Source organism: Macrobrachium rosenbergii, chromosome 54 (assembly GCF_040412425.1).
Source record: "Macrobrachium rosenbergii isolate ZJJX-2024 chromosome 54, ASM4041242v1, whole genome shotgun sequence".
In the NCBI taxonomy this organism is placed as follows: domain Eukaryota; kingdom Metazoa; phylum Arthropoda; class Malacostraca; order Decapoda; family Palaemonidae; genus Macrobrachium; species Macrobrachium rosenbergii.
Window position 1 is genome coordinate 51,599,382 of NC_089794.1, and position 13,016 is coordinate 51,612,397.

Sequence of the window (13,016 nt, forward strand, 5' to 3'; positions counted from 1 at the left end):
GGTGATAATTTAGGAAAGATTAATAGAAGGTGATAAATGATAAGTTCCTGAGGAGCGGAGGAAGATAGAGGAGGTCTCTGACATCCCTTCTGGATTAAGGGTGCCAAGACCTTCGAAGGATGAAATAATTGGCACAGGTGCCATGGGAGCTCTGGAGCTCCTTGTAAGCTACCTGGAAATTCCCACGCCCGTGGTAATTTGGCCTCGAGCCTTTTTTAATGGAACCAGTCGTCGTTTTCGGCGGGAAGCGGAGGGCCCAGCGACGGGGCGGCCGCGGAGTACCACCTGGGCCTGCTGATGCGACAGCTGGCGCGGGAGTGTTCGTCTTGAGTTCTACCATGATCCGTCGGCTCTTGTAGTTCATCGGCCAGTGAGATGGCAGAATCTGACTTGCAGTGCGTCGTGACGGACTGAGGCAGAGAGGGAAACGATGAAGTGGCGTGAAGCGGCTCGCGGAGTATCGATGACCAGCTCCAAGGCGCGGGTTGCGAGCCGCACCTGCAGGTGAGCTTCGCGTTGGTCGGGAGGAACCGTCTCTCTGACCGGCGCTGGTAAGCGTGCCAGGCGGGGAAGAGGGGGTCCTGAGTTGGATCCGTGAATGGAGATCGGCGTAATGGCGCTCTGGCGCTGGCACTGGGGCAGAGTCAGGGCGCTATCAGAAGTTTCTTGGGCTCGTCGGTCAGGCCGGACGAAGCTTAGCCTATCGGGGGCATGCAAGTGGCACCGGCAGGAATTTGGCATCTCCTGAAGGGAGATTCAGTTAAGAGCCTGGCACTGGCACTGAGGCAGGGCCGGGCACTGTTGGATCAGGAACCGATCAGGGGAGCCACTGTACATTTGTACTCAGGAGTGGCACTGGGTGGGGACTGCACGACCTCTGGTACCCAGGGGCGCCAGTCTTGACTGAGGAGAAAGCGGGGAGGATTACTCGCGCCCGGCGAATGGTCGAGAATGGGGACCCTAGATGTCGTGATTTCGGTGGGGACTGAAAGTCTTGTCAGGATGATGTCATAGCCTCCGGGAGATGGCTTGCTACTGCAAGATTGCAAATTTTGGATTGGTGAGGTCTTGTGACTCTCAACTGGACCGTAGGGGGTATCATTTTAAATTGATTTATTCCCTCGGTCGTAGCGAGTTTCGTCTATTTCAGCGATAGCTCCGTGGGGAACTCTGTCCCTTGGATGAGGAGATTTGTGCGCCCGAGTCACCGAAAGCAGTGACTTCGGCCTTGTGAGCTCGCTACCTCGTGGAGGGCCACGTATACAGGCCCATACGGCGGGAGGGCCTAATGACTTAGGATCTGTGGCCGGCCAAGGCGGCGGTGGGAGTAGTTGATTTGTTATTGCGTGGGCATTTTGCCCATGCGGAAGAATAGCCATAAACCTTGCACGCCGTGCAAAGGTCTGGCTAAAGTCTTTCCGCTGCCTGCAGGCGCGGCGAGTTGTTTGTCGGTTTCCGGAGAGAGAGCGATTTCTTGTTCGGCACTGTTAGGAGGAATGCCCGTTTTCTTGCAATAATGGCAAGTTAGGGGCTTTGCCGAGTTCCCATTTTTGCAATGGAATTTGAACCTCCCGGAGGGGCGGGATTTATCTTCGCCCCATGGATCCTTCTTGTGGTGGTGAGTTTCCCACATTTATGTCTGCTATTCGGCAACACTCGGTGAGTGTTGCTGGGGCTTTCCACTATATGAGTGGCGAGGGCGAGGCGTAGCGCGGGGAAATGCTCAATTTAAACCGCTTGAGTACCTCAGCGGTGTTAGTAGCTCGCCGGAATCGAGCCATTTTTGTCGCGCCAGCTCCGAATGGTCATGTCGGACCAAGTCTGGCCTGCTTCTCTGGGCTGCTCTCTCCAACGTCTCCTCCACACCGCTCGGGAGGCAGTCTCTGTGCGCCCAGCCGTAACTGCGGCGTATGGCTTCCCCAGTTTCCCGATCGTCTTGGGAAGGGCGTGGTAGGCAACGAGGCCTTTCCGCCCAGAGATTTAGTGAGAACAAGGGAGAGTTCCGGCGGGAAAGATCATGGCCTCCCGGGACTCGTTCGGCCCTTTCAAGCCATACTTCAGGCTCGGACTCCGTCCATTTGGCATGAGCAGTGAGCTTGGCTGAGGGCACTCATTCCAGCGGCAGGGGCGGGAGTGGCGTGCTGTCGTTCTAGCACCTGGAGCTCATGGGCGTGCTCTCTCTCTCTCTCTCTCTCTCTCTCTCTCTCTCTCTCTCCCCTCCACGTTCTCTTGCTCTCTCCGCCTTGGCATCGTCCACTCGCTCTTGAACCCATGCTCTCAGATCTTGCCCCGATAGTCCCATGTCCTTCCCAGCGGACATGTAGAATTTGAAATCCTCGTTTTGTTGGGCTCTGGTATTAGCCATCTTGGAATAATGGGTATAGGATATGTCTGAAAAGACTCTTTGTTAAAATTGAATGTCTTGGAAAGACGTGGTTGTTCTTAGCGAACGAGAGTCTAATATGCGTCGGAAGGCGTAGTTGGATTTTTGTCACGCTCGGACTTGGCCGGCTGTAGCGTGAGATTAAGAGTTGTTCTAACGAACTAGAATGATCGGTCCATGGGGGCTTAGATGTGTGTGAACTACACTATATAATGTCTCAAAAGAAAGTACTTAATTTTGGGTTCCATGGGAATGAAATTCTCGCCACGTCACGGCGTAGAATTTGTATGGAGTCTCTGAGGACTGGAATTTGGAGAAATTCTCGCCACGTGCGTAGGGTTGAGTCCCTGAGGGACTGGAGTTTGGAGGAATTCTCGCCACGTCTGACTATTAGAATTTTAGGAGTCTCTGAGGACTGGAATTTGGAGAAATTCTGTCACGTCACGGCGATAGAATTTTAGAGTCTCTGAGGACTGGAATTTGGAGAAATTCTCGCCCTCTGACGTAGAATTTTAGAGTCTCTGAGGACTGGAATTTGGAGAATTCTTCGCGTCACGACGTAGAATTTGCAAGGTCTGAGGACTGAAATTGGAGAAATTCTGCATACGTCTGACGTAGAATTTTAAGTCACTGGACTTGAATTTGTGGAATTTGGAGGAATTTTCGCCACGTACGACGTAGAATTTTGGGTACTTAGGACTTGGAATTACGATTCGTCCTTGGACTTAAGAAATTACTAACAGAGAGCAAAGAGAAATGAATGGGAAAAAAAAAAAAATGCACTACCTGCGGGCATGGCGGGGTGGGGGAGTGCAAGTCGTTTGGCCAACACGGAGGTATTTTAGATTCTGGGTGAATGAACCGGTATATTTATATACCGTCTGGGATTCCGGAGAATTTCCCAGTCGTCTGAGAGGATAACAGTACAACGGCCTAGTAAATTTCCCTATAAGCGGAGTTTAAATTTCGCTTTCCTAACACCTAACTCGAATTCTAACTACACTGAGAATTGTCAGCAATGCAAGCTGACTTAGTGGTAATCACGATGGAATTTTATTAGCGCCTAAATAACAGTTAAGCTAATTCGAAATGCAAGTAAAAGTTATCACAGAGGAATTTCTTTCGCACTATTCCTCGAAGCAAAGGATGCAGATTTTAACACAGGAATTTTCGCACTATTCCCTCGAAGCAAAGATATGGCAAGATTTTAACACAGAGGAATTTAGCACTATTCCTCAAAGCAAGGATGGTTAGCACTGGTTATTTCCTAACTACCTATCCTGAAAGGCATGCATTAACAGAATCTAATACGGCAGTTCTTTTCTCTCAGTGATTACATGCACGTCCCTATTTCTAATTCCACAAGACAGTCACGATTGTAAAAAGGTTTGCTAGATTAACACATTACTTACGTAGATTTTCTGGATCTGTGTGCTGGTTTTACAAAAGGTTCGTAATTGTCTCGTATAACCAGCTTTGCTAATAGCTGATCTGGCAAGTTGCAAATGCAATAAAAGCCCAACACTAGAACTGCAACTGCAAGAAAGCGAGATCTATGGCCAGGTCGCCATTTTTACGTTTTCCGTGGTTTTAGTTTGAAATATGCTCTGTGAGACAAGAGTAGCAACAATTTGGGTAATTTAGCCTTGTGATTCTGACTTCGTGGGTACGGAAAACGTAAAAAAGGAAAACAAGAATTTCATAGCGCATAGGGCTCTGGTTGCTGAGGAAATATTCACGTAAAACCGCATTAGGCACATTTAAGGTATTTACATAAATGACATTAGTACGGGAAGAGAGGAACTCAGTAGATTGGATGAAACTGGGAATTCTAGACACAGTCCGAGAAGCTTCCACGAAGATCCTCTGAAATGAGAGATATGCACATTATCGCCAGTAATGAAATAGACAAAGAATGATGAATTGAAGCTGCACTGAGGGTGCCAAAGGAGTAATAAAGACTTAATACTGCCGATGCAAGAGGCACACGGACGATAGACAGGGGTGATTTCTGGCTTTCTCTGTAGCAAATATTTCGAGACAAAAGCGTGACTGAAATGGGGCTCTTCAGGGCACTTTACCTTGCAGATTTTCCGAGGGCGTGTAGAAGGCAGTCCGTGGACGACTTACGCGATTTCCGAGGACGAGTTTCTTCCACGTGGTGAGATGCAAAGGGCTTCCGTGGGGCAAGGCGATGAGACTCCTCGAAACTCCAAGCAATGGCGTGTGGGCTCGGGGCAGGCCAGCGATTAGGTAGACACTTGGAATACGGTCGAGGCACGAGAAAAAGTATACTTTGGAAAGGGCACGTGGTTGAATGCAAGGGCATCGATAGGGCCAGGTATTTGAGGACGCTCTTCACTCCATATCCTCCAGCCAGCGTGTGTGTGAGACCTCGTGGCTTTGCGCTATCCCCTCTATGGGGCAGGGTGCGCCAACCACAGATGCTTTGACTCATTGCACCTGCTGCCCGCAGAGGTTTTGGCCTGTAGGAGAAACACCCAAAAGCCAGATTACTTTTTGCCTCGAAGGAAAGATCTTTATAAAAATGGGGCGCCTTTAATCTTTTAACCCTTGTTTTTAAGTCGATGACAGATGGTCTATCGATCGACCGGCTGGCAGTAAATGAACAACCAACAACAACAAAGGAGGGAGGTAATTTGCTATGAATTCTTGCTAATCATAATAATATATATATATATATATATATATATATATATATATATATATGTGTGTGTGTGTGTGTGTGTGTGTGTGTGTGTGTTTGTGTGTGTTATTATATATTTTTATCGTAGGAAAGGATATTTCTAAAAAAAATTATTATTTTAAAAACTAACCAACTATGATGGCTAAATCGTAAGCTTGGAAGACTATAATTCTGTTTAACCTGAGTGATTAAATGGTTAATAAACCTAACGTTTAGTAATGGACTTAAAACTATTGTAATAATTTGGCTTTTTTTCACATACTGCTTTCGATTATACTCAGTCTGTTATTATTATTATCATCATCATTGTTTGAGTATCTACATGAGATATATGAAAGAATCCCAAATTCTTGTTAGAATATAGAATTTAGGCCAGAGGTCAAGAGCTGGGACCTATGAGGTCATTCAGCGCTGAAAGGAAAATTGACAGCAAAAAGTTCCAAAGATGTAACAGTAGGAAATCCTCGCAGTTGCATCATGAAACAGTTGTTAGAAGATTGTGGAAAGTAAGATGGAAGAAAGAATGTTAATGAAGGTACAGTAAAAGGAGTGAAAGGGGTTGCAGAAGGAGCCGAAGGGGCGCTGCAAAGAACCTTAAGTAATGCCTACAGTGCACCGCGTGTGAGGTGCACTGACGGCACTATCCGCTACGGCGCAAATTCTTGTTGTTAAAAGGTTGTTCGGAATCCAGACTATTAAGTCGTTAATGGTTCGATAAATTCGTAGGTCCAGATACTTCTGTACATTCTTTGGGTCTCCATGCACTCTGTCAACTTCCGTTATATTTGACTGTGTTTAACATAAGCTGTTTAGTTATCACTTTCCTCTTCATTTCTGTTATTTGCTTTCAATTTCTTCCCACGTTTGAACATGAAAAGCTTATTTTTTTGCTTCATTACATTTCATGTGATTTCGGCCTGTTTTGAAAGACTTGGGACATCACTCTCCAATTTCTGCAGTCGCCACTTCAATGGTATGCAGTCAATAAAAACGAGTAGGACAAATCTGCATTCTTGGTTCTTTGTTTTGCCGTCACTGGAAGTGTTGGAGCCTGTAACCCCGTTTTCACTCTTTTGTTCAGATTTTAAGGCATTCTTTATATGATTCACTGCACATTAAAAGTAAGTCTTCCAGTTCTCTAATTCATGTGGCTTTGTGGATGATAATTCCTCTTTGCAGTAAAGCATTTGAATAACGACAAGAAGAACTTTGACTTCATATGTGTGGTTTTATTGAGGACATTCCTCGGGGAGGAAGTGTATTTCTTACAAAGAATGAAAGGTTTCACAACAGTCTTCCGTTTCCCTCTTGAAAAGTAACACTTCAAAGTCCCATCAGTCGAACTGGAATTCGTGATATTTGTCATTATTATTGCGCCCATCCCATCAAATATGACAACAATAAAGTGTTTTGCAACAACAAATTCCGATCCCAGAGACGACGTACCGATCCTGGTCTCCGGACCAAGATGCACTCTGCACACCCACAGTACAGTGGCGAAAGATTAGCCTCGGACTACAGGACGTCGTTGCTGAACTTAGTTTATTACAAATGAAAAATACTTTGATACACATTGCATGTTATTATTTTCACTGTGACATGTAACGGATTTTAGTGTACAACAGGAATTGCTGAAAAGAATTAGCAACGCCCCCTCGGTCCCTAGCTGCACACGCTTCTTAGCCTTTTACTGTACTTCGATTCCTGCTTTTTCATCTTCCATTTTGAGCTTGGCTTTATAGCCTAAATTTCACCACTCATCAGTTCATATACAGTAAGGTATACAGTTACTGGAGTTGCCTTCTTACATTTAAAGTGCTGAAGTAACTTTTGATAACTCACATCTCACGTATTTCCCCGGCCTCGCATTCCAAAACGCGTCGAAACTCTTTTAAAAGTTTGGCTGTGGGTTATTCCGTGAGATTTCCCTTTGGGATCCCCACCTGCAGCCATGACACCTTTTCGGGAGGAACAGCAAGCGTGAATGCAAGATTTGAGCCTCGCCGTATCATCCATTGGTCTGTTATGCTGATATACTGTTATGCTCATATACTGAGGAAAATTTTGATTTTGAGTTTTTTCCTTGATTGTTTCCCTTTGAAGGACCCTTCATGGATACGCTGAGGTTGAGCGAATGAGATTTATTTTTGTCGAACACTGCCAAGAACTTCCCGGCAACAAACTAATACTGAACGAGAAAGGTGCTATTTTTGCTTCATGTCTCATGAATTTCGAATGCGATCATTCAACGGAAACGATTATTTTCTTAACTCGGATACCAAGAGAAACAAATATGGAATGAAGGAATATTATTTTTTTCAATATTTTCAGGCTTTGCGAAGGTTAACGTGACTTATACATATTAATTTTGCAAAATTTTTATGCTCTTCGTTATTTTCTAACAGATTCGGATATCCGGGTTGCAAGAAAGTAATATTAAAGAATCAGCTTCCATCATTTTCTTCGGAGTATTTGATGCATTGGCGTTCCCTGTGACGTAGACGCTCATTCCTTCTGAAGCTTCCAGGAATTATTTTAGTTATTCCAATCTCTTATTCTTTTACGCCTACTCGCGAGAGCGCGTGAGCGGAATGTCCCAAAGGAATCTGCTTACTCTAGGCTTTTCGTATCTCTTCATAGCATTTGCATACTTAGGGCGTCTGTATGCGATTGTATTGACAACGTAGGGCCACGTATTGGCAGAATTTCGCTGCTTTTTAGAGGAAGAATAAAGCATAGCACAGCAGGGCGCGCACACAGGCACAAGAGATCCAAACGTGGAAGGGCTTAATGAGCATACAGTAAAATAATTCACTATGCAAAGATGAATATCTTACCTTCAACCATGAAAAAAGACAGCACTAAATCCTGGAATTACCATAGGCATCGTGAAATTGTTAAAAATGAGTAATCCCTGAAGAGGATAGTTAATGAAGTGCGCAACAACAATTGCCAACAGGAGATGATCACAACGGTAGCATACATTGAGCGCTCGGACAATACTTTACTTGGACTTGGTATTTAATGCAATGCAAATATGCAGAACTTACTTTTTGTATCCTGACTTGCTCACTGAATAGTTGAATATGCGGGCAAAACGTTTGTATCTGGACTTGATTACCGAATGCAGTTTAATGTACAAACAAAATTCATGTGCCTTGATCTCCGTGCTGAAGGTTATTACAACCACGGACAAGAATAATTCAATTTGGCTGATTTAGCGGAAAGGAAGTTGCGCACTGAACTTAGTAAACTGTGTTTTATGCCCTTCGTGATACCTTTTTCCAATCATATTGCTAAGGCACAGTGGTTATTAATAACACAAGTGTTAGCAACGGAGGGAACTGGGATGCTGAGACTGATCACATCAGTTCTTGTCTGTCACGTGTCACGTGCATCACTAAGTACGGAACTTCATCTGTGGCACACAACACACAAACAGTTCACTTAAGCACAGTGGTGTAAATGAAGGGGGCGGTCTTCCCCGGACGGCACTGTCCTGGGGGGGGGGGCGGCGGCACTCTGGCATCTTTTAAGCAGGTCTGGTCTGGCATAATTCTAGATTTACTAATCAGTTGGACTTTGATGATGTTATTAGCGAATTCGCTTCTAGCAAAGCTCGTAGGGTTCCGTTGTAAGTCTGCTGTGTTGTTTTTGTTTTAGCTTTATGAAATAAAGTAAATGACTGAGATTTTAAGGCTTAAAATGTGTGTTTCATTTTCACCACTTTAAGCACGGGAATGGGGCGGCACTTTCAGATTCAGAGTCCGCCCCGGGAGCCATCAACGCTGGTTACGCCACTGCTTAATCGTAAATAATTGTGAAATATCTGTGTGGAACCGCGTGCAAGTAGTGGATCCAGAAGCGATATGGCGTATTGTCTTAGGTACTCATTGGCTCATCCCCGCGGGAGGAGTTAGTACCGTCAGTGCACCTCAGGTGCACTGTAGGCATTACTAAAGGTTCTTTGCAGCTTCCTTTGGCCCCTAGCTGCAATCCCTTTCATTCCTTTTACTGTACCTCCATTCATATTATCTTTCTTCCATCTTGCTATCCACCCTCTCCTAACAATTTGTTTCATAGTGCAACTGCAGAGTTTTCCTCCTGTTACACCTTTCAAACCTTTCTATTCTCAATGTCCCTATCAGCGCTGAATGACTTCATAGGTCCCAGCGCTTGGTCATTCAGCTACTTCATCTTCATTAATACTCACAGGCTTACAGTTGTTCCTCCAGCTCGTTCTCATTTAGTTCCTTAACGGTGAGTCTCTACTGAGTGTCTGCCTAAGGCATCTTTTGGCTGGTGGGGGATAATATTTATAATATATAATAATATGCATTATCTGCAGCTAACCAAATTAGTCTAGGAAATGAGAGAGAGCCTATTCTCAAGGTCTACGAAAAATTACCTTTAGCCACCTATTCATCGGGAAAAGTTAATAATATTAATAAATGGTTTCAAAGGTAATGGGATGTCATATTTAATATAGTTTCCGTTTTCATACCGAAAGGTATTATAAAACAAAAAAACTACGAAATTATAATTACCAAATACCATTTTTGCCTTTTTTTGGCTGTCCTTCCAAGCGTTCATTTGAACGGGCCCCCGTTTATATTTATTTATTTGTTTGTTTTTGTCTTAGGATAGAAAGTGCCAGCACAACGAGAGGGATTTAGTTTAAGACCATTACATATACACCCATACATATATACATATATGTATATACATATACAGTATATATAATATGCATATATATATGCTTACACACACACACACACATATATATGTATATATATATATATATATATATATATGTATATATATATGTGTGTGTGTGTGTGTGTGTGTGTGTGTGTATGTATGTGTGTACTTCCAACTTCCGGAGCAATAGCTCGAAGAACTGGTCAGGGTCAGAGAAAGGCACTGTCCATTTTCATTTTATTATAAACTGTTTCTTCTCTGTCTGTATGTTTATTCATTATTATTTTTTCCTTTATTTGTATTTTGTAATACTCAGTGCGAGTACAGTAGTTTGTTTTTAGCTTCCTTCAAGGTAGGTTGTCAAACAACGAACCTGGCAATCAATAAACTAAAAAAAAAATCAGAATTACAAATTAGAGTTACAATAAAACATTCAGAATAAAATGACTAAAACCTTTACTAAATGTTCAGCCTTTTGCTTCTTCGTTTAGTAAAGATTTTAGTCATTTTGTTCTGAATCAAACTCATGCTGATGCTGTGTAATTCTGATGTGTGTTATTGATTGCTATGTTATAAATGGTTTTGACAACCTAAAATGCAACTATGAGGAGTTATGAAATGTCAGCATCTATATATGTAAAAATGGATGTATGTGTGTATGTGTGTGTGTGTGTATATTCCACATACACTCGGAAATGCATCAAGCAATTTCAACCAGACTTTATATACATATGATTTACTATCTCGAAAAGAACACTGTGTGGGTAAGACATCACTGGGGGGGTGTGGGAAGGGGGTGGTGACATGTAAAAAGGACAGAAAGCCACAGATAGTAGTGTCACAATCCTTGGATTTTTGGTCAGCTAAGGTGAATAGGACACTCCGGTACCCTTTAGTTCAAGTTCTGTCCTGATAGGAAGGGGGGGTGTGACGGGTGGTAAGGGGGTGATATGTAAAAATGACTGAAAACGACAGATATTAGCGTGTAACGCATAGTTATAGAGGTTGCTGAGATGAATAGTGACACTCCCGACACCCTTTAAGTCCAAGTTCAGCCCTGATAGGAAGGGGGGTTGAGAAGGGTGGGAAGAGGGTGATATGTAAAAATAACCGAAAATGACAGATATTAGTGTTTAATCCATGGTTTTCGAGGTCGCTGAGATGAATAGTGATGCTCCTGATGCTCTTTAAATCCAAGTTCAGCCCTGATAGGAATTTGGGGGTGACAAAGGGTGAAATACAAAATGTCAAAAATGCTGGGCAATGTAACTGAAGCAACTATCTTAACAGGAAGAGAAAGAGAGAGAAAGTGAGAGAGAGAGTAGAGGGGGTGTTGGGAGGAGAGAGAGAGAGAGAGAGAGAGAGAGAGAGACAGACAGACAGACAGAGAGTGAGTTTACCAGCTGCCATTCAGAGTTTTCCCAGGCAGCGCCAGGTTGGTCAGCTAGTATTATAATAAATTGGAAGTGGATAGTGCCTTTCTCTGACCCGTCTTAGATTATTCATATATATATATATATATATATATATATTATTGTGTGTGTATGTATATATATATATATATATATGTCTGTATATATATATATATATATATATATTTAATAATATATATATATATATATATATATATGTATATATATATAATATATGTGTATATATATATACATATATATATATATATATATATAACAACTCGAGCCTCACCTATAGTTATTTATTCCGTAATGCTAGTATTACATTCTGTTGACAGGTATTGCATGTACATAGAATTGTACTTTGTTCTTCTTTAAGCTTCAGGCCTTTTCCTTGTGTGAACAGTTTTTCTGAAGAGTCTTCCCAGGCCAGTTCATTGCATTTCTGGCTTGTTTCCTTAAACTCTGTACAATAATAATAATAATAATAATAATAATAATAATAATAATAATAATAATAATAATAATAATAATAATTGTTTAAAAACGAAGTAATTCTAGCTTATGAATTATATCCATATGTTGTTATATTGTTATACATATTTTTATAGGGGTTGTTGATAAAAAAAACGAGAAGAACGTTGCAAAAATTGTGAAAATGGTGTTAAATGCAAAAGCATGACATAAGAATATGCACGGTCCTTAGGTGATGAATGCAAGACTTGCTTTGTTTAAGCGTCGTAGACACAATAAGTACTTGTATAAAACACTATTTCTGCGAACATCATTTTGAGAGAGTACCTGAAAAACGGCCTCTAGACCACACTCATTGCTGAAAGGGTGGGTTAATCATTGTTAGTGTTAATGAGCATGTACTCTTGTATGCCAGCTGCAAACCACGAGCTTGCATAACAGCCTTCAAAGAAAAATCTCTATCATTGTGAAAAAGAGGAGAGATGAGTAGAAATAATTAGATATAACTGATATATTAACTGTTATTTTAAAATAAATAGGTAAAAAACAGTGTCCTTAAACTCACTTTGAATCAAGAGAGCTCTTAACACTAAGGCCAAGGCACAGCTAAGAGCACTGGTTATGGGCGCTTTGAGGCGAGACCCGGCCGTTGGAAGAAGCCAATGTTAACAAAATAGAGGCAACAAAGAGGGGATACTGATTGTCCCAGCTTCCTCAGTTTGCCTGTAAGGCAGTGTCTTTTACTTATTTTATCCTCTTTCTTTTGTTTTTTCTATTGTTAATTTTTAATTTTTTTTCGATGATGCTTTTAGGTAACTAGTTTCCTTTTATGTTTGGTTATGGACGCACCCTTGTAATTACCTCAGATATCAGGTATTCCACGATGTTCGGTTGTCAGTTGATAGGTTTTCAGAGAGACTGAATGATTTTTTAGATAATATTAACATTGATTCGTCATATTATATTGTGTTTATTTCGATATAAACCTGAAATAACGTCAGTCTGTTTTTCTCTTCCACAGAAAAAGAAGACTGCACGAATGGAGGTGTTCCTTCACCGACCGGCATCTGATGGGATGGTGAACATTTGGTGAAAATAATAAGTGATAGAAACATCAACATCATTAAAGAGTCCATGTTGGGAAGCCAGAAAATAAAGTACTAGTAGATTAACACAAAGATATAAGCTTCTTTGTTTTTGTGGAATTTGTTTTCTTAGATGATTTTGTTATTGGATTGATGAATCTCCTGAAAGGGAAGAAAAGTCAGCTGCGGGTCTTAGCTAATTGTCTCTACTCTTACAAACGCCATTCGTTAAAAAGTGAAGATTGTCATGAAGA

The 13,016-nt window shown here is 42.1% G+C and overlaps 1 protein-coding gene across 1 annotated transcript in view; it reads left to right on the forward strand.

The window, feature by feature from the left end:
• The first annotated feature begins 12,697 nt into the window (after positions 1–12,697).
• LOC136834675 (orexin receptor type 2-like) overlaps positions 12,698–13,016 on the forward strand; it is a 417,498-nt gene continuing 417,179 nt past the window's right edge. Inside the window, exon 1 of the mRNA XM_067097263.1 lies at positions 12,698–13,016. This exon is cut by the window's right edge and continues 918 nt beyond it. The gene's annotated coding sequence lies outside the window, so the exon portion shown is untranslated.